The following is a 19058-nucleotide window of genomic DNA, read 5'->3' on the forward strand; positions in this document are numbered from 1 at the left end:
GGCTTAATTGCTAAATCTCTATGAAGAGATGATGCTAGGCGTGGGAATAAAAAAGACTAAGAGAAAAAGAGAGAATGATCCTTGATGGATGCTTGAGGGATGATGAATGAAGGAATGAGAAGGTCTTATTTATAGGTGAGGAGAGAATGATAGTTTGCTAAAGATAGGAGTTTCCATCTTTTGAAGCATCTTTCATGGGTGGCTGGCCATAATTTTAGTAAGTTGAGCTAATTTTTCCTTGATTTTTGGTCAATTTGAGTGCCACAACAACTCAGGACTGAGACTCGGTCAAGTGCAAATCTTCAGGTAAATCTCATATTTCTTCAACACTTCAAGGATCTTGTGCAATTAAACCAAAAAATGGTTTATGGACATCCATGTGCAGCCGAATTTTGGGCTGACTTGGTCTCCAATTTGGACAGTTTAGTAATCCAGCAAAGCTATCAGACCTGCCCAAAATAAATCAACAATTTAGATAACCAAAGAATTAAATTTATCCAATTTAATTAAATAATTAAAACCCAAATTATTAATGAAATATTTTAAAATAAATCATTAAATATAATTTTATATTTTATTATTTAATTTAATCATACATGGCCCACTTTATGTCTTAAAAATATAATATATTCAAATTAATATAAAATAAGCCATTTATTGCATGAAAACTATATAATAAAGCATAAAATCACATTTTACTATTTTCTTTGTCCTAATTTCATATTTTCACATATTTCATTAATTTATTAAACAATTACTTAGTTTTAACAACATATTTAAATAAAAAGGTGATAAATTACATATGAAAAATCCTATATATTTTTCCATTTACACACCCCCAAACTGAAGTCATTGCTCGTCCCGAGTAATGTTTATGCACATCAAAAGGTCTTGCTATGGCAAAATTGCTAATTGTGTAAGCAGCATCAATCTTTGTCCCATAATCATGCATTAATAACTTCATGCTTATCGATCTTATTTATTAACAAGTAATTCATATGCAAACATTCCTTAAGATTATACTAAGCTTCAAAATATGCCAACACGAATCATAGTTTGCACGTATGTCTCAGCCATAGATAACATTCTTCATTCAACATAATTTCCTATCAATCAAGCAAACAATCACAAGGCTTATTTATGATCTTCATATGTTAAACTTAGGACTTCCTCTCCACTAATGTAAGTGACATAATCATCAAATCAACAGGTATTTTATAAGGTTGTAATGGGGCTCGGTTAAAGGTAAGAGATGGGACATTTCGGTTTAAAAATCTTAACCTTTAACATTGTCTTAGTTTTCTCGTAATGCAACCTTTTTTCTTTGAGTGAACCTTTGGAACACCCCCAAACTTATTTTAAACTTGAACTCATACATTTTTCCTTTTTTTCGGAGACTGAGCGAACTTTTCTTCGCTTTTTTTTAAGCATGAGCACATACATCTTTATGAAAATTTCCTCAAATGTTGATTCCCAAGAAAACTTTAGTTAAGATAGGTGCACAAATTTAGGATAACTTTAAAAAGATGATAATTGGCTTATAATGTAGGCTCATTGCAAAAAAAAAAAGTCCTTTAAGCTAAAAATTACAATTTCAAGGTTCTAATATCATAGGGTTGGCTTGAAAAAGCTCAAATGATCCAAAGAAATAGTGCCTATATCATTTAATATTTTTATGTCCCCTAGAATTTCGCCTCAAGAAAGTTACTAAGTCAATTCTAAAGATATAAACCTTCATGCATGTTTAATCTCAAAAGAACTAAGTTTTCATGGCAAACATTACTAAGGCTAAGATCATACAAGCATTTCATTCTTCATGATAACATACTTTCACTTAGATAAAATCATCATTCATACTTGCATACAAACTATCTCAATAACAAGAATATCTCTAAACATTCATTTATTAAAACATTCTTATGAAAGAAGTGATTAAAAAATACTTGAAAAATTTAAAAGTTTGAGCAATTTATTTGCCTTACCCCCTTTAAAAAGAAGCAATGTCCTCATTGCAAGAACAAAGTAATGAATGAAAACTGAACACCAGGTTGGGTTGTAAAGAAAGAGAGGTGAGTCATTAAGACTGCTTAAGTACCAAGTCTTCCCTAATAACCCAATCCTAGACATGCTCATTCCCATTACCACATCACTTAGTGTTATTCTTTCTAAAGAAGTTCTAAGTTTGTTCATGCTTGCTATGTTTTATTCTGCAGAAATTAAATCCTAATTATGAAAGAAATAAATTCCTAAAGACCTATAAATAATTAAATAAATAACAGGACAAGAATCCCCCCTTTTATTTTTCTGATTTATTGCCCTTATCTTCTTTAGCTCCATCTCTGCTTGCATCGTCAGTATCTTCCGTCCATGTCTCAAAGATAACATCTGGGAACTCAAGAACAAAAGTACTAGAGATATTCTTAAAAGTATTTTGAATTGAGTCATCTCTAATTTTTGCATATTTCCAGCAAGTTTGTTGTTGATTGTGCATGAACTTGCACATATCCATCAAAATTGACAACTCCGATTTCCTTGAAGTGCTTGTAGAAGTCAGCATGGGAGTTGTATATTCAGGTTCAACACTTAGCTTGACTGGTTCTTCTTCTGGCTCAACCCTTGGTTAAGGAATGTTTGGTTCCTTATCAGATTCTTCCTCTTCAATGTCTGTGACTGAATTAGCTTCAGTTTTAGTTCTATCTGTTGACTCTTCTGTATCCAGCTCCGTTGGCTCTTCTTGCTCGCCTTGATTCAGTTTATGCACCCTCTCTACTAATCTTTCAAGATCATAATTTGTAATGCATCCTTGAACATATCGCCCCTTCAAATTTGCTTGTGTTTTAACACGGGCCTTTAAGCAAAATGAAGTGATTCATGATGGGAAATAAACACTTCGTGCCTTCTTTTTAGTACAATCGTGAATCTCCTTGAGGATAATTTTCCCAACATTAATGGAATTTTCTGTCAAAATTGCATATAACAAAAACATCTGTTCCATCGAGATGGTGGAACTATATGAGATAGGCATTAAACAGTAGCGAATGAAATAAAACCATAACTTTTCTACTGGTTTTGAGTATTCTCTTCGACAAGAATGGCTCCCATACTTTCTTAAAATCCATTAGGTTCCCGAATTCGTAGCAACATCAACCACTTGTTGAAGAAAATCCCAATTGATATTGCTCATCATAGGGTAGTACTCATCTTCTTCAACATCAGGTAAATTAAACAAATCATTGATGGACTTAGAAGTAAGAGGTACCTTTTGCTTTCGAACGATGACTTCAGTAGCATCTTCGTAGTCAAACTAGCATAGAATTCTCGAACTAGTTCATCATCGAGAAGTGAACGAGCATCACAAAATCGTTCCACTTGAGAGCATTGATTTTCTTTCTAATCGGTATAGGAACAACCATCAAATCATTACTCTTCAAGTTAAAACCTTTTTTCGGATTCATAGGTTGATGCTTGAAGATTGAATCAAATCTCTCTTTCACTTCTTCATCGATCAAAATCGAGTTTTCAGGAGTAGTCTTTGAAGATCTGGTTCTTTTGCGAGACATGGTATCTTTTCCTGAAAATTTGGCAAAGTTTCTGCACAAAAGAGAAAAGAGAAATGGGCAAAGTGGGTAGAACTTGCTACAGAAAAAATCTTGCGACGGCAAAAGGGAATTTCAACAAAAAGGGAAGAGAACTAGGGTTTCTTTCGAGATTTGAGGTTGACGGCACAAAAGAGAGATTTAGGGATTTTTAGGGTGTAAGCAAATTGCTTTGAGGGATATAAAAATTAGTAGAATGGAGAGGGGTTTATATAGGGAAAAATTAGGGCAACATGTAACAAAAATTTAGCTACATTAGGGTTACTTGGGCGGCAAGCAATGGGTGTGATGGCAAGGCATGGATTTTTCCCTCATTTTTGTTGTCTTGGGCCTCAAACTCAAACTATATCTTACTAAAAAAAATGATTAGTATTTGGGCCAAATTTGACCCCCTTTATTAACAGAAAAATTTAAAATTTAAACAAAACAAATGAAATTTAAAAATTTTAAGTATTAATTAGAAAATTTATTCTTAACAAATTACATTAAATTAATTCCCAGGAAAGGTTGGAGGGGGCACAACTGTCCCGCTTAAGTTCCAATCTCCTTAGACAGAATTAATTAAATGTAATAGGTTAAGAAAATAAGTTCTAATTATTTATTTATTTGCAAAATGAGTTCATGAAAAATTAAGGGTCTGCTAATTTGAACGAGGATTAAATTCGCTCAACTTCACCATCCAGTAGTGTTTGAGACGTTGACCATTAACTTTAAACGTACCTCCATAATTGTTGTATAATTCAATAGCTCCATAAGGATAAACTCGGTAGATGGTATAAGGTCCTTTCCATTAGGATTTAAGCTTCCCAAGAAATAACTTCAATCTTGAATTAAACAACAAAACCTTCTGACCTTCTTTAAACTCGCAAGGTTGTATATGACTATCATGCCATCTCTTTGATCTTTTTTTACACATTTTGGCATTCTCATAGGAAAACAACCTCAGCTCTTCCAACTCATCAAGTTGTAACATCCTTCTCTCACCGGCTTACTTAAGATCAAAGTTCAACTGTTTCAAAGCCCAGTGAGCTTTATTCTCTAACTCTAATGGCAAATGACATGCCTTTCCAAAAACTAATCGATAATGAGTCATTCCTAACGGAGTCCTAAATGTTGTTCGATAGGCCCATAATGCATCATCGAGCCTTCGAGACCAATCTTTTCTGCTAGGGTGTACTACCTTTTAAAGGATACATTTGATTTCACGATTCACTCTTTCAACTTGCCCATTAGACTGGGGGTGATAGGCAATAGCAATCTTGTGCTTCACATCATATTTGTCAAGCAATCACTTAAGTCATTTGTTCACAAAGTGAGAACCTTCATCACTAATAATAGCTCTTGGTGTCCCAAATCGTGTAAACACATGCTTATGTAGGAATCGCATAACTACCTTAGCATCATTTGTAGGGTATGCTTCAGCTTCAACCCACTTGAATACATAGTCCACAGCAACTAAGATGAATTTGTTCTCATACGAAGAAGGAAACAGGCCTAAGAAGTCAATGCCCCATACGTCGAACAATTCAATCTCCAAAATGTTTGTCAAGGGCATCTCATTCCTCCTTGATATATTTTCAGTCCTTTGGCATTTATCACAGTTTTTCACATAAGCATAAGTATCTTTAAATAGTGTAAGCCAAAAGAAACCTTCTTGCAAAATCTTTGCTGCAGTACGTGAGCCACCAAAGTGTCCCCCAGTTGGAGATGAATGGCAATGATACAAGATCTCAGCAATCTTGCTTTTAGCTACACACTTTCGGATTGTATTATCTGCACATTGTTTAAACAAAAATGGATCCTCCCAGAGATAACACCGACTATCATAAATGAATTTTTTTTTCTTTGTTGGTATGTCATTTCTCGAGGAATTATTTGACATGCAAGATAATTGTCAAAATCAGCAAACTAGGGTATTTCATGAATTTGATTTAACTCAAATAAGTGTTCATCTGGGAAATTCTTGTTGATAGGCACACATGACTGAGTTACCTCATCTTACTCCAACTTCGACAGATGATCAGCTATTTGATTTTTGACACCTTTTCTGTCTTGGATCTCAAGGTCAAATTCTTAGAGTAAAAGTAGCCAACGAATTAGCCTCGGTTTTGCATCTTTCTTTGTGAGCAAGTATTTAATGGCCGCATGGTCAGTAAATACTGTAACTTTGGTACCTATAAGTGTAACAACTCGATATTGGGCCTAGTCGGAATAGTGGTTTCTGGACCACAAATTTGACGAGAAAAAATTTTTATTTTTATTATATTCTTATGGTCTACGATTTCAACAAATGATTTCGTGAAAATTTCGTTCGAAAATTTCGACGTTTGGGCACTCAATTTAGTCAAAAGGACTAAATTGTAAAAAGTGCAAAAGTTGAGTTTTACATGTTAGAGGTGTCCAATTGTTATGAAATTTTAAATTGGGGGTCTTTATATGGTAATTATGCCATTGGTTTAGTTGGTGGACAAAAATGGATATGAGATAAGTGAAATAGGATATTTTTAAGTTAAGGGCATTTTGGTAATTTGGTAATTAAAATGAATTAAAAAGATAAAATAGGCCAAAATTTCATCATCTTCAGCTCCATGGCAGAATTTTACAAGGGGATAAGCCATAGTGAGGGTTTTCAAGCTTCCAAGCCCCGTTTTTAATGTACTTTACGTTTTTGGAGTCTCGGTAACTTGATTTAGCTTATTCTAGCAATAATTTAACCTAGAGTTTATATTTGGAAAAATACCCATAGGTGAAATGTTTTTATTTTGATGTTTTATGGTAGGATATAAAACTAGAAATTATGTTAAACAACTTTTACTAAGTGATTTTAAGTGAAAACGAGTAAAACGACATAATCGGTAAAAATACCTAATGTTCATAAGTAAGTGTTAGAGTGTGAATTTGGTGTTTCCATAGAAGGGGAAAATGTTTAGTATGTCATAAAACATAAGAATAAGAGATGAAGTTTGATTTTCGAGCTTTGGGGCAAAAGTGTAAATATGCAAAAGTTTAGGGGCAAAATCATAATTTTTCCAAAGTTCGAGTAAAGGACTGCTTTGATGAATGTGAGTGTTAAATAAGTTAAATGTGTTATTATAAGTCAAGAAAGACGAGAAATTGACTTTGATTAGTGAAAAAGAAAAGTGAGAAATTTCTCGGTTGAACCTCCGGAATAGAAAAGATACGAATGAAGTGACAGTAATGATCACATGTGTGGCACGGACTGTGTGCAGGCCACTATGTGAAAGTGATAGCAATGGTCACGTGTGTAGTACTATGTGCAGGCTACTACGTGTACCGGGTACCATTGATTACAAAGGTGGTTGCTATGCGCTGATTCCACCGGGTACCATTGATTATAAAGGTGGTTGCTATGTGCTGATTCCACTGGGTACCATTGATTATAAAGGTGGTTGCTATGTGCTGATTCCACTAAGTATTATTGACTATAAAGGTGGTGCTGTGTGCTGATCCACCGTGTATCTGTTATAATTCCGAAGTATTTATCGGGAAATTGACTAAGTGAAAATACATGAGATCATGTAACGATTAAGTGTAATTGAATAATGAATATATGTGTGGAATTGAATTGAATATTGACTTTGATACGAAACCGGTCACGAACGGCCATGATTTCAGCTTGAATTTAGCTCCTCAAGCTCCATTTAGCTTAGTTCAGCTCACCTAATTTTATTTCAGCTCACATGAGCTTAATTCAGCTCGTTTGAGCTCGGTTTAAATTCTTTTCAGCTCATTAATTTTATTTGCTGGAATAAAATTAGTTTAAGTATTTAATAAATTTAGTTAAGTGTTTAATTTGTTTTTAAGCTACTTAGTGTGTCTGAATAAGTCCTTTAATGTGTCTAAATTCGTACAGCCATTTAGTTTGTTTTTAGGCCATTTAATTTTTCCTAAGTCCTACATCCATTTAATATGTTCCAGCCTATGACAAATTAATTAGGTGCTATAATTAAATTTAATGTGCAGATTTATTGAGTTCTTTGTAACCGAATTAAATTTGTCCCAAAACAGATTCATGAAGGTTTATGAGTTTATTTGCTACCGATGTAATGTGTTCAAAGGGTGTTTAATTTGCTGAATTAATTTTGCTGCAGGTTCATTGCTTGAGATGGCAAGAATGAGCTGATGGTTCAGCTCTTCAAAGCACCTCTTCATGGACTTGAATGGCCAAAGAATAGCTGCTGGGTTTTCTTCCCAAATTGGCCGGTTAGCTCCCCAAAGCTACCTTGAAAGCTTTCACACCAGCTGCACATTTCTTTCACATTACAAGGCTGTCCATAAATATTTTAATGAATGGTATAATCGATAAACGTTGAGTAAAATGGTAAATACGTATTAGTATTGAACTTACTAATATTGAATTGTACGTGAATTATATGGAAATTGCTAATGAAATTATTTGAATTAAAAGAATTATTGTGGTACTGAAATGTATACTAGATTGAGAAATTGACTTGAATTGTGAACATGAGAATTGTGAATTAAATGAGATGAACAAATGATGAAAACTATAAGACTTGGTTGAATGATTATGTATTGGACCTCGTAATTCCTATTTAGCAACTCAAAGATAATAATTTGAAAGTTTTAATTTGGATGAAATTTTACAACTCGATATAATACGTTACAAGTGTCTGTGTTCGAGTAATGCTTCGTACCCTATTCCGGCATTGAATACGGGTAAGGGGTGTTACAATAAGATATGAGTAGAATTTGTCAAAAGCAAAAATTATAGCGAAGAGTTCTTTTTAGGTTACCGTATAATTGCATTGGGCTCCCGTCAAAGTTCTACTTACATAGTAAATAGGGTGAAACACTTTATTTCTTCTTTGACCCATCAAAACTCCAACGACATAGTCACTTGCATCGCACATCAACTCAAAAGGTGAGTTGATTCATGTATCTAACCATTTGATCACTTCTTTTCTCACAACTTCTTTCATAATAGGATTGTGCCTCCTTTGCCCATCAATTTGAGCTTTTTCACCTTCTTCTAAAATGATTTTATGCATGCAAAAAGAAGGGCTTATACCTCAAATATCAGCTATGGTCCAACCAATTGCTTTCTTAAATTTCTTTAGAACAGCAATTAGTTGCTCCTCTTGATCTTTTGTCAGTTCCGCTAAAATAATCATAGGCAAAGTAGAACAATCACCTAAATAAATGTATTTCAAATGGGAAGGAATTACCTTTAGTTCGAGTTTAGGTGGTTCTTCAATTGACAACTTGGGTTGCACAAATTCTCTGACTTCCAACGCCAACTGTTCAAACCGTGTGGGTTGAATAAAATTTCCCGGATTGGCTTCCATCAAAGCCATGTTTTCTTCACCTTCTTCATCCTCCAAAGGGTCAAAATCTAGGCTCTCTCTAAATAGATCTTCTTCAAAATTGCTTTCCAGAGAAACCAAGGTTTCTATCTCTTCCATAACTGAACACTCCTCTGCCGGAACGGGAAATTTCATCGCTTTAAGAATGTTAAAGGTTACCTGATTGTGTTGAACTCGCATGGTGAGTTCTCTTTTCTGCACATCAATTAACGTTCTTCCCGTGGCTAAGAAAGGTCTCCCAAGGATGATCAACACTTCCTTGTTTGCTTCAAAATCTAAGACAATGAAATCAACAGGAAAAATAAATTTATCGACTCTTACCAAAACATCCTCGATCTTTCCTTTGGGATATGCTAAAGATTGATTTGCTAGCTGAAGCGTCACATTTGTAGGTCTTACTTCATCTATCCCTAAAATCTTGAAAATAGACTTAGGCATCAAGTTGATATTCGCTCCTAAGTCACACAAAGCTTTGCCACAGTAAGATTCACCAATGTTATAGGGTATAGTAAAGCTTCTTGGGTCTTTCAATTTCAGTGGCAGTTTGTTTTGCAGGAACACACTGCACTCCTTTGTCAAGGCAACAGTCTCATACTCACTCAGTCATTTTTTATTGGACAGTATATCCTTCATAAACTTCACATAATTCGGCATTTGTTCTAAAGCCTCCACCAATGGAATATTGATGTGTAACTGCTTCAGAACATCCAAAAACTTCTTGAATTGCACCTCCTGTTTCTGTTTGTGTTGCTACAATCTTTGCGGATATAGAGGTGATGGAACTTTCGGTTAAACTGGACAACTTTTCTGAGTAGGTGAATCTGCATCCAAAGAAGATGTTAAAATATCTGAATTCATAAAGTCAGGGTTTACCTTGTCAGACTTTGCAGATTTTGATTCCTTTGGTGTAGGAACTTCAACAGTTGGTTGATTCTTCTCGACGGGCCTATCTTCGACATTAATCAATCAGGGTTCTAAAATTTTACCACTTCACAATGCCACTGCCTTGATATGTTCTTTACCCAAATTTCTTAGATTCTCAGTATCGCTCGGCAAGGTTCCTTACGGTCTATTACGTAGTTCCGTAGCTAACTGACCCATTTGGTTTTCCAAATTTTTCAGTGTTGCTGCTTGGCTTTGGATCAAAGCATCATTCTTTGCAATATAAGCTTTCAACAAGTTCTCCAAACTGTTTGATGCCTCAGCTTGAGGTGGTTTTGGAGCTTGCTAATTAAACCCTTGAGATTGTCTAGGTCTTTGCTGTAATAAGTTGTTGTTCTATCCATTTCCTTGGTTGCTCCAAGAAAAGTTAGGATGATTACGCCATGAAGGATTATAGAAGTTGGACTAGGGTCCATGTCCACTCCTATTTTGATTAGACGATACCTGAGCTGATAACGAATTGAGGGCATCAACTTTATGAACTCTGGCTACACGTCTTCCTGAAGCTGATCGATTTGTTGGCCATTAATAGTTATTACTCGCAATCCTTTCGATGATCTCATAAGCCTCATTATAAGACTTAGAAAAAATTGCACCATTCGCGGAAGCATCTACCGTCAATCTTTTGTGTGCATTGAGACCATTATAGAATGTCTCCAACTGGATATAGTGAGGAATCCCATTATGAGGACACTTACGAAGTAACTCCTTGAATCGCTCCCAAGCCTCATACAAAGACTCGTCATCCAATTGTTGGAAAGCTGTGATCTCGTTCCTCAACTTAGCGTTTTTGCTACGTGGGAAATACTTAACCAAAAATCTCTCTGCTAATTCTTGCCATGTAGATATGGAACTTGGTGGCAATGAATTGAGCCATGCTCGTGCTCAATCTCGTAACAAGTACGAAAACAACTTCAACCTCAGTGCGTCTTCAGTCACACTGGTTATCTTGAATGAATCACTCACCTCTATAAACAATCGAAGGTGGATATGTGGATCTTCCGTGGGCATACCATGAAATTGGACCACCGTTTGTAGCATTTGAAACATCACTGGTTTCAATTCAAACTGGGTTGCTTCAATATCTGGCCTTCTAATTAATGGGTTTAACTCACTGAAAAGTGGCACAGCATATTGTTTGATGCATCGATCCTTATCATCGGCAATGAGGATAGGATTTCGTACATGATCAGCTTCATTACCTTGGTCTTGATTCTGATTTCCAAGGTCCATCTCGACTTGTCTTTGAGCTGTCCGTTTACGTCTTCTTTGTCTGAAAGTTCGCTCAATTTTAGTGTCTACAGAGAGTAAATCGATAATTCGATCTATGCTCATAAACACCTAAAAATAAAATCACAAAAATTAAAAAGAATAATTCATTAATGTTAGAAATAAATCAAATTGAAAATAAATACTTTCACGAAAAAATGACTATGGCAACAGTTGACAATCCCCGACAACGGCACCAAAAACTTGTAACGCTTAGGTTTGTGTAAGTGTACACAGTTGTTATCAAGTAATAAGTAAGTATCAAGTTATCGTCTCCACAGGGGATTGTATTTGTGCTAAGTCAATTAATTTGTAAAATTATATTAACAATTCGATAAATAAAAAAACAATATAGTTGAGAAGTGGTGATTAAAATATATTAAACTAAATGCAATGATCCCTAACGCAAATTATCCTAAGTATGCAAACTATATGAATGAAATACATTTTAGTAAAATTAAACACAATTTACAACAATTATAACATAAATAAACTAGGACTATTACTTTAATTAAACTCAATTTATTATCAACATCTTTAATAACATTCGGAAAAATATTCCATGGAAACTCGATCTTTCATGAGTTTGGAAACCACATTAGATCCTTTCAAAATCCTTTATTTAGTAAATACGCATTCTACTGATCCTTATTTACTAAGGGTTTCTTAGCATTCGTGTGAGATAAAAGGGATGTGTTAGGTTTGAAACAATTTAATCACGTATGAACAAAATACAGACTTGATTTTAATTATGCATGCATTAGCCGTCATCTGGTCAAGATCGCTCAGCTAATTCAGGTGTATTTAAATCACGTATGAATGAAATACAAACATGATTTTAATTGAAAACATGATCGATTGAGGCACAAACATTATAAGCATAAATCAAATAAATAGTATTTATTCAAAGCAATCATCTTAGCTTAAAAAAAATAAAGCTAACATTGTTGGAAACAAGAACAAAGAACACATAGCAAACATCTTTATATTAAGTTAAAGAAAAAAAAAGATTAAACCTAATTCAGAGTGACTGTCACTCAAGACTTTGACTGACGAGACTCCTTCGTTCCTTTGCGTTGCTCCTTTGATGATGGTTCTCCAAGGTGGCCGACCAAGGGTTCTTTAAGAGGCTTAAATGCTAAAATCTCTATGAAGAGATTATACTAGGCATGGGAATGAAAAAGACTGAGAGAAAAAGAGAGAATGATGCTTGATGGATGCTTGAGGGATGATGAATAAAGGAATGAGAGGGTCTTATTTATAGGTGAGAAGAGAGAGATAGTTTGCTAAAAATAGGAGTTTCCATCTTTTGAAGCATCTTCCATGGGTGGCCAGCCATAATTTTAGTATGTTGAGCTGATTTTTCCTTGACTTTTTGGTCAATTTGAGTGCCGAAACAACTCAAGACTGAGACTCGGTCAAGTGCAAATGTTCAGGTAAATCTCTAATTTCTTTAACTCTTCAAGGACCTTGTGCAATTAAACCAAAAAGTGGTTTATGGAAATTCACGTGCAGTCAAATTTTGGGTTGACTTGGTCTCCAATTTGGGCAGTTTTGTAATCCAACAAAGCTATCAGACCTGTCCAAAATAAATCAACAAGTTAGAGGACCAAAGAATTAAATTTATCCAATTTAATTAAATAATTAAAACCCAAATTATTAATGAAATATTTTAAAATTAATTGTTAAATATAATTTTATATTTTATTATTTAATTTAATCATGCAAGGCCCACTTTATGTCTTAAAAAATATATTATATTCAAATAAATATAAAATAAGTCATTTGTTACATGAAAACTATATAATAAAGCATAAAATCACATTTTAATAATTTTTATGTCCTAATTTCACATTTTCACATATTTCATTAATTTATTAAACAATTACTTAGTTTTAACAACTAATTTAAGTAAAAAGGTGATAAATTACATAGGAAAAATCCTATATATTTTTTCATTTACACACCTCTAAACTTAAATCATTGCTCGTCCTGAGTAATGTTTATGCATAGCAAAAGGTCTTGCTAAGGCAAAATTTCTAATTGTGATACGATCCGCCTCGGTGTTAAGTCAAGTCGTATTTGAGTTGCCCGATCGTCTACGACGAAGTAAGGAACTGATGAATAGATAACAAATAAAATTGAAAAAAAATAGGCATGTGTTCGGGTATGATAAATGTAGGAAAGAAAAACGACTCAAGAAATAAGTAAAAACCAACACTAGTAAGTGTCGACCCAACACTTATACGTTTAATGAGATGGATAGTAAATTCAATCGAATCCTCGACCCACTATCTAGAAAGATAGGAACCTCAGTGTAGGGTTCGAACGCCACAATTGCTAAAGTGATAAGTTTGGGATAAAACAAAGAACGGGTTGAAGCCACTAGCTTTGTAGATAAGCCAACAAGTCTTTGTAAAAAATCAGAGAAAAATGAGAAATTTTGCTTACATAAGTATGCCCTCCAATGCTTAGAGTTTCTAGGTCAGCATCACTTTGTTTGCTCCCTCGTGTTGTTGATTAGAAATGATGTGATCCGACCCGGGTGAGTCGAGTCGTTTCACAAAGTTTGCCCGATCGTCGACAAGGAGTAGTTAGAGTTGTTATAGTGTTTATAGTGTTGCAGAAGCTTTCAAGGGGTTTAGATGAGTGGTTATAGTGTTGGTAGGTTCGACTTAGGATAGAGACAAAGGAGGTGGTGTGTTTGATGGCTCGATTTAAGGATGAAATAAAGATAGACAAGTTTTAAGATAAATAGTGGGGATGGATAATCGAACTCGAACTTTAGGAATGATTCAACAGTAAAAAGTGTCACCCCGATTCTTATATCGTCTAAGGTGGTTTTGCAAAATAGAAGGTTGTTGAATGCCGCATTGGGTTACGGTGATAAGATCAGAAACAAGTCGGGAGACGCCACTAGCACACTAGATAAGTTAACGAGACTTGTACAAATTTTGGAGAGGAGATAAACTCACTTAAGAATACAAAGTTCATAAAATTTGATCAAAATTCAAAAGTTATCTAACCTCAAACAATGTCTTCTTACAAACTATTTATAGGCATTATTATGACTATTCAAATGCCTATTTGTGACCTTTCACCTTCAGCAATTAAATAAATTTATTACAAGCTTTAATTTCATATTAAACTCATATAAGGAAGCCAATGAGTCATGTCTCTTCATTGGAACCTGATGTATTTGAAAAGGCATGTCAATTCTCCTTAATGAAGACTATAAGCATCCTTAATGTCTTTGATGGATGTCCCTTAAACTCCCTTGTAACCACATGATAAAAGCTTGTGTAACATCCTCTTAAATGACACCATGATGAAGACTTAAGACTCTAAAAACGTTCATACTTGAATAGTCTCTTTTGGTCCATTAAACAGCTTCCTTAATGTTCTTTTAAAAGCTTTGAAACTGTCCCACTTTGAAGAGTCTTTAATCATATGAAAAGTCACCTGAAAAATAGATATTTAAGATTAAATAGTAACTTTAAACACTAATAAAAACAACATATTTAATAACACTCATGCACACAAATTAATTGAACATGCAACTTAAATCACCTTATTTAAAATGAAAATAAACACACTTTAATTTATGCATTAAAATGTAGCAGCCAATTAAATAACATACTTATATAAACAAACTCAAACATATTAAACAACTAAGATGCTTAAATGCAAGGTTTAAGATGCAAACTAAATGAACAAATGAGTTACTTAATGCAAGACTTAATTTAATGATGCAGACTTAAACTAACATGGGAGTTACATAATGCATGTCAAAGTTAAGAGATGTAGATTAATAATGCAGGACATTAATTAAAGATGCATACTACTGATTTACAAACTAAAACATAATTAAAGAAACAAAAATAAATGAATTAAAGTCCTTATTCCAACAACTAAATTAATAAACTAAAATTAAAAGCTTCATTTTGCACTTGGGCCCCTCGAGTTTGGGCCAATCTCGATGTCATCGAGTTGTGTCATAACATGATGTAGCTGGGATCGCATCAAGAAAGGAGGATCTGTGTAAGAGTGTGTGATATGATTTTGGGGGCATTCTGCTGTAGCAAATGACTGAATAGCTAAGGAGATAGTTGTATGCTCCATCCATCTTTTTAGTTAAAGACCTTAGCTTCATGGTTTAAATTGTGACATGATGAGGTACTCGACAATTTGGTGTATGCTCCATCGTGATTGTCCAATCAAAAGCATTTTTGTGACATGACAAAATCCCCTAATATGGTTTCAATAAAAAAAAAGAAAGGAAAGAATTAGAATAAATATATGAAAATGTGAATAATATATTTTGATATGGGCTTAAAGCAAGTGACTTCTGTTTAGGCAACGAATGAACTAAGTGTTTAAAAAGATATTTGATATAGGACGAAAGAAAAAATGTATGGGTACTTAGGAAATTTTATTTTTAGGGATAAATTTTTGCACTGCCTTTGCTGAACAAACCTTTGACATTCGAACCAAATTTAGGAAAAGAGAATATTGCTGAGAAGGGAGGTATAAATTTTTTTCGAATAGCTAATAAGTACAAGAAGGTTTTTTTGCCAAGGAAAAATGGGTGTATTCATGCATTTAGATGTATTTTGCTTGAGGACAAGCAATAACTCAGGTTTGAGAGTGTAATAACTCTTGAAAAGAGTTATATTTCATGCACTTAGACCTATCTAATTGCTTGTACTTAAGTACATTTTGTTGCATTTTTGGACATTTTAGTTAGCATTTTTAATATTGCATTAGGACTTCGACTATGTTGGAATTAGGAGCTTTTAATCGCTTGTGGTGGAGGTTTCTGTGTGTTGGTATGGCTGGAACAGGTTTTACAAAGAGGAAATATAGGAGTGAAGCTTTATCAGTGCAAAAATGTATATAGTTTGCCAGCACGGATGCTGTGGCAATGCCGAGAAGACTAAGTTAACATTTTTAGTGCAACAGTCCTAGTTCAAATTCAAACTATACTAGATAAATCCCCTTAAAAGAGGAGAAGATAATCGCAAGCTATTAGCCAACCCTAGCCTAATCTATCTATAAAAGTCGATGAAGGGGACCCCACAAATGGAAAAAAAAAGAGTGTAAGAGATCCTCGGGCGTGAATAAGGGTTCGGCTGTGCAAAAGAAAAGAAGTCCAAGGCAGTCCTTTTTTAGCCATCACAGGACGTTGTGCTGCTGAAGTGTGGACTGGGTAAGTGGAAGTTGTTTCCTGAAGTTCTTTCATTAATTTCATTATTGTTCTTTCGAAAGACTAAATTGAAGTAGTTGAACACAATGTCGAATAATATTTTGGTTTGGAATTTTATTTCCCTGCCCTTTAGCTAAATCTCATAGGGTTGGGATTACTGTCGATGAAACCTTAAACTGTTTCTATGGATGCAGTGTATATCAAGTTACTTTACTGATTCATTTTATTGGTCTTATTACTTAATTAAAATACAAACGATCTCTAGACAAAGAAGACTATTCACATACTTATAAATCGATTCTAATTCTGAAAGGGTTGGATTTGTTGGATTAAAATTAAATGAAATGAAAGAGTTTTCGGTAGACATGTAGTTGACTCTAGAAATAGAGTCATGATTATACAGACAGAACCCATGCAAGATATTTAAAAAGTCTATAGACACCAGCAAGGTAACTTAAGGTTTTGCTGTCGCAAGAGGCAGGCCATTTTAGAACTCTTCTATGCAGTAAAGTAGATACGGTTTTGCCAAGGCATTATTAACAGTAAGTGTCGATTCTAGGTAAGTCCAACCATCTGAAACAACACCATTCTATCCTTCTTCTTTGTCGTAGTTACTTTGCCACAGCATATTTAGTTGTTTATTTCTTTGTTTACATTCTATTCGGATAATCACTCTTGTTATTACCATTACATTTCTGCTCTCACTTTTGCTATAGAATTTTCAATTATTCATCAATTCCATCTATCACATACATCACCATTCCTTTGAATTATCACTGCATACTCACCTTAGTTTACCATAGCACTTTATTCGTCACTCTTGCCATAACATTAATTAATGTTATAACCATATTACAATAACTTGACCAATTTTGAGCCTCAATCTGACCCTTGTGGGAACAACACTCACTCATCACTTTATTACTTGATTCGACATGTATACTTGCACAAATCGCAAATCATTTCACACGCGACATGTGACCATCCTAACCTTCGATCCCTCCAATCAATGAGTCCAAAACATTAATCCTATTAAACCAGATGCACCTTGTCAACCTTAATTATCGTTTAGGGCACCCCAAGATCTCGAGAGAAAACTTGCCTTTAATAGTGACCCTTCATGTCAATTAGGGTAAGCAAGGTTTAGGAAGGCTTGCATGTGGTACAAGCAGATGAGGGTCAAATTTGTGGTCAACTAGATCAAGTTTTATAATTGTTGCAAAATAAATTAGCATTAAGTATACGTAGTAATACTGAGCCTAATCTGAAGAGGGAAGGAGAAAAACATGCCAAAGCAATCACCCTTAGATCCAGGGTTATGGTAAAGGAACATATCTGACCTATTAGTGGGGAGAAGGAAGTGAGTGAGAAAAATGAGAGCACCCGCACTCCTAGTGTTGGAGATGGGGTGGGAGAGAAAAAAGGACCTGAGAGTGAGGCCACTATTGCATTTGAAATGATATGCGATTTGTGCAAGTATACACTCCAAATAAAGTAATAAAGTGATGAGTGTGTATCGTTCCTACGAGGATTGGATTGATGCACAAAATTGGTCAAGTTATTGTAATATGGTTAATGTTATGGCAAGAATGATGAATAAGATGCTATGGTAAACTAAGGTAAGTAGGCAGTGATAATTCAAAGGAAAGATGATGTATGCGATAGATGGAATTGATGAATAATTGAAAATGCTATGGAAAAAGTGAGAGCAGAAATGTAATGACAATAATGAGAGTGATTATCCGAATAGAATGTAAACAGAGAAATAAACAACTAAATATGTCGTGGAAAAGTTACTATGACAAAGAATAAAGATAGACTGATGTTAATTTGGATGGTTGGGATTACCCAGAATTGACCCTTACTGTCAATAATGCCTTGGCAAAATCATATCTACTTTTCTGCACAGAAGAGTTCTAAAATGGTCTGCCTCTCGTGAGAGCAAAACCTCAAGTTACCTTGCCCATGTCTATAGACTTTTTAGATATCTTGATGGGCTCCTTTTATATGATCGTGACTCTATGTTTACAGTCAGCTACAAGTGTCTATCAAATACTTTCTCATTTCATTTAATTTTAATCCAACCAATCCAATCCTTTCAAAGTTAGAATCAGTTTATAAGTATGCAAATAGTCTTCTATGTCTAAAGATCGTTTGCATTTTAATTAAGAAATAAGAACAATCAAATGAAGCAGTAAAGTCAATTAGATATATACTACGTCCATAAAAATAGTTTAAGGTTTCATCAAAAGTAATCCCAACCCTATGAGATTTAGCTCACAGGCTAGAAAACAAAATTCCAAACCAAAATATTATCCGACATTGTGTTCAACTACTTCAATTCATTCTTTCAAAGGAAAAATAATGGAAACAATGAAAGAACTTTAGAAAATAGCTTCAACTTGCCCAGTCCACACTTTGGCAGCACATCGTCTTGTAATGGCTAAAACAGGATTGTCTTTAACTCATTTCCTTTTGCGCAGCCGAACCCTTATTCACGCCTGAGGATCTCTCCCACTCTTTTCTTCCGCCATTTGTGAGGTCTCCTTCATCAGCTTTTATAGATAGATTAGGCTAGGGTTGGTAAACAACTTGTGATTACCTTCTCCTCTTTTAGGAGGATTTATCTGGTACAAGTTTGAATTCGAACTGGGACTATTAAGCAAAAAATGTTGACTTGGTTTTCCCGGCATTGCCACG

The 19058-nt window shown here is 34.4% G+C and overlaps 1 non-coding gene across 1 annotated transcript; it reads left to right on the forward strand.

Annotated features, from left to right (window-relative positions):
• Nucleotides 1-10559: 10559 nt before the first annotated feature.
• On the forward strand, nucleotides 10560-10666 carry LOC121215659 (small nucleolar RNA R71). The gene has a single exon (XR_005911635.1). It is a non-coding gene; the product is annotated as a small nucleolar RNA R71 (small nucleolar RNA).
• Nucleotides 10667-19058: the final 8392 nt, after the last annotated feature.

The sequence above is a fragment of the Gossypium hirsutum genome, chromosome D03 (assembly GCF_007990345.1).
Source record: "Gossypium hirsutum isolate 1008001.06 chromosome D03, Gossypium_hirsutum_v2.1, whole genome shotgun sequence".
NCBI lineage: Eukaryota > Viridiplantae > Streptophyta > Magnoliopsida > Malvales > Malvaceae > Gossypium > Gossypium hirsutum.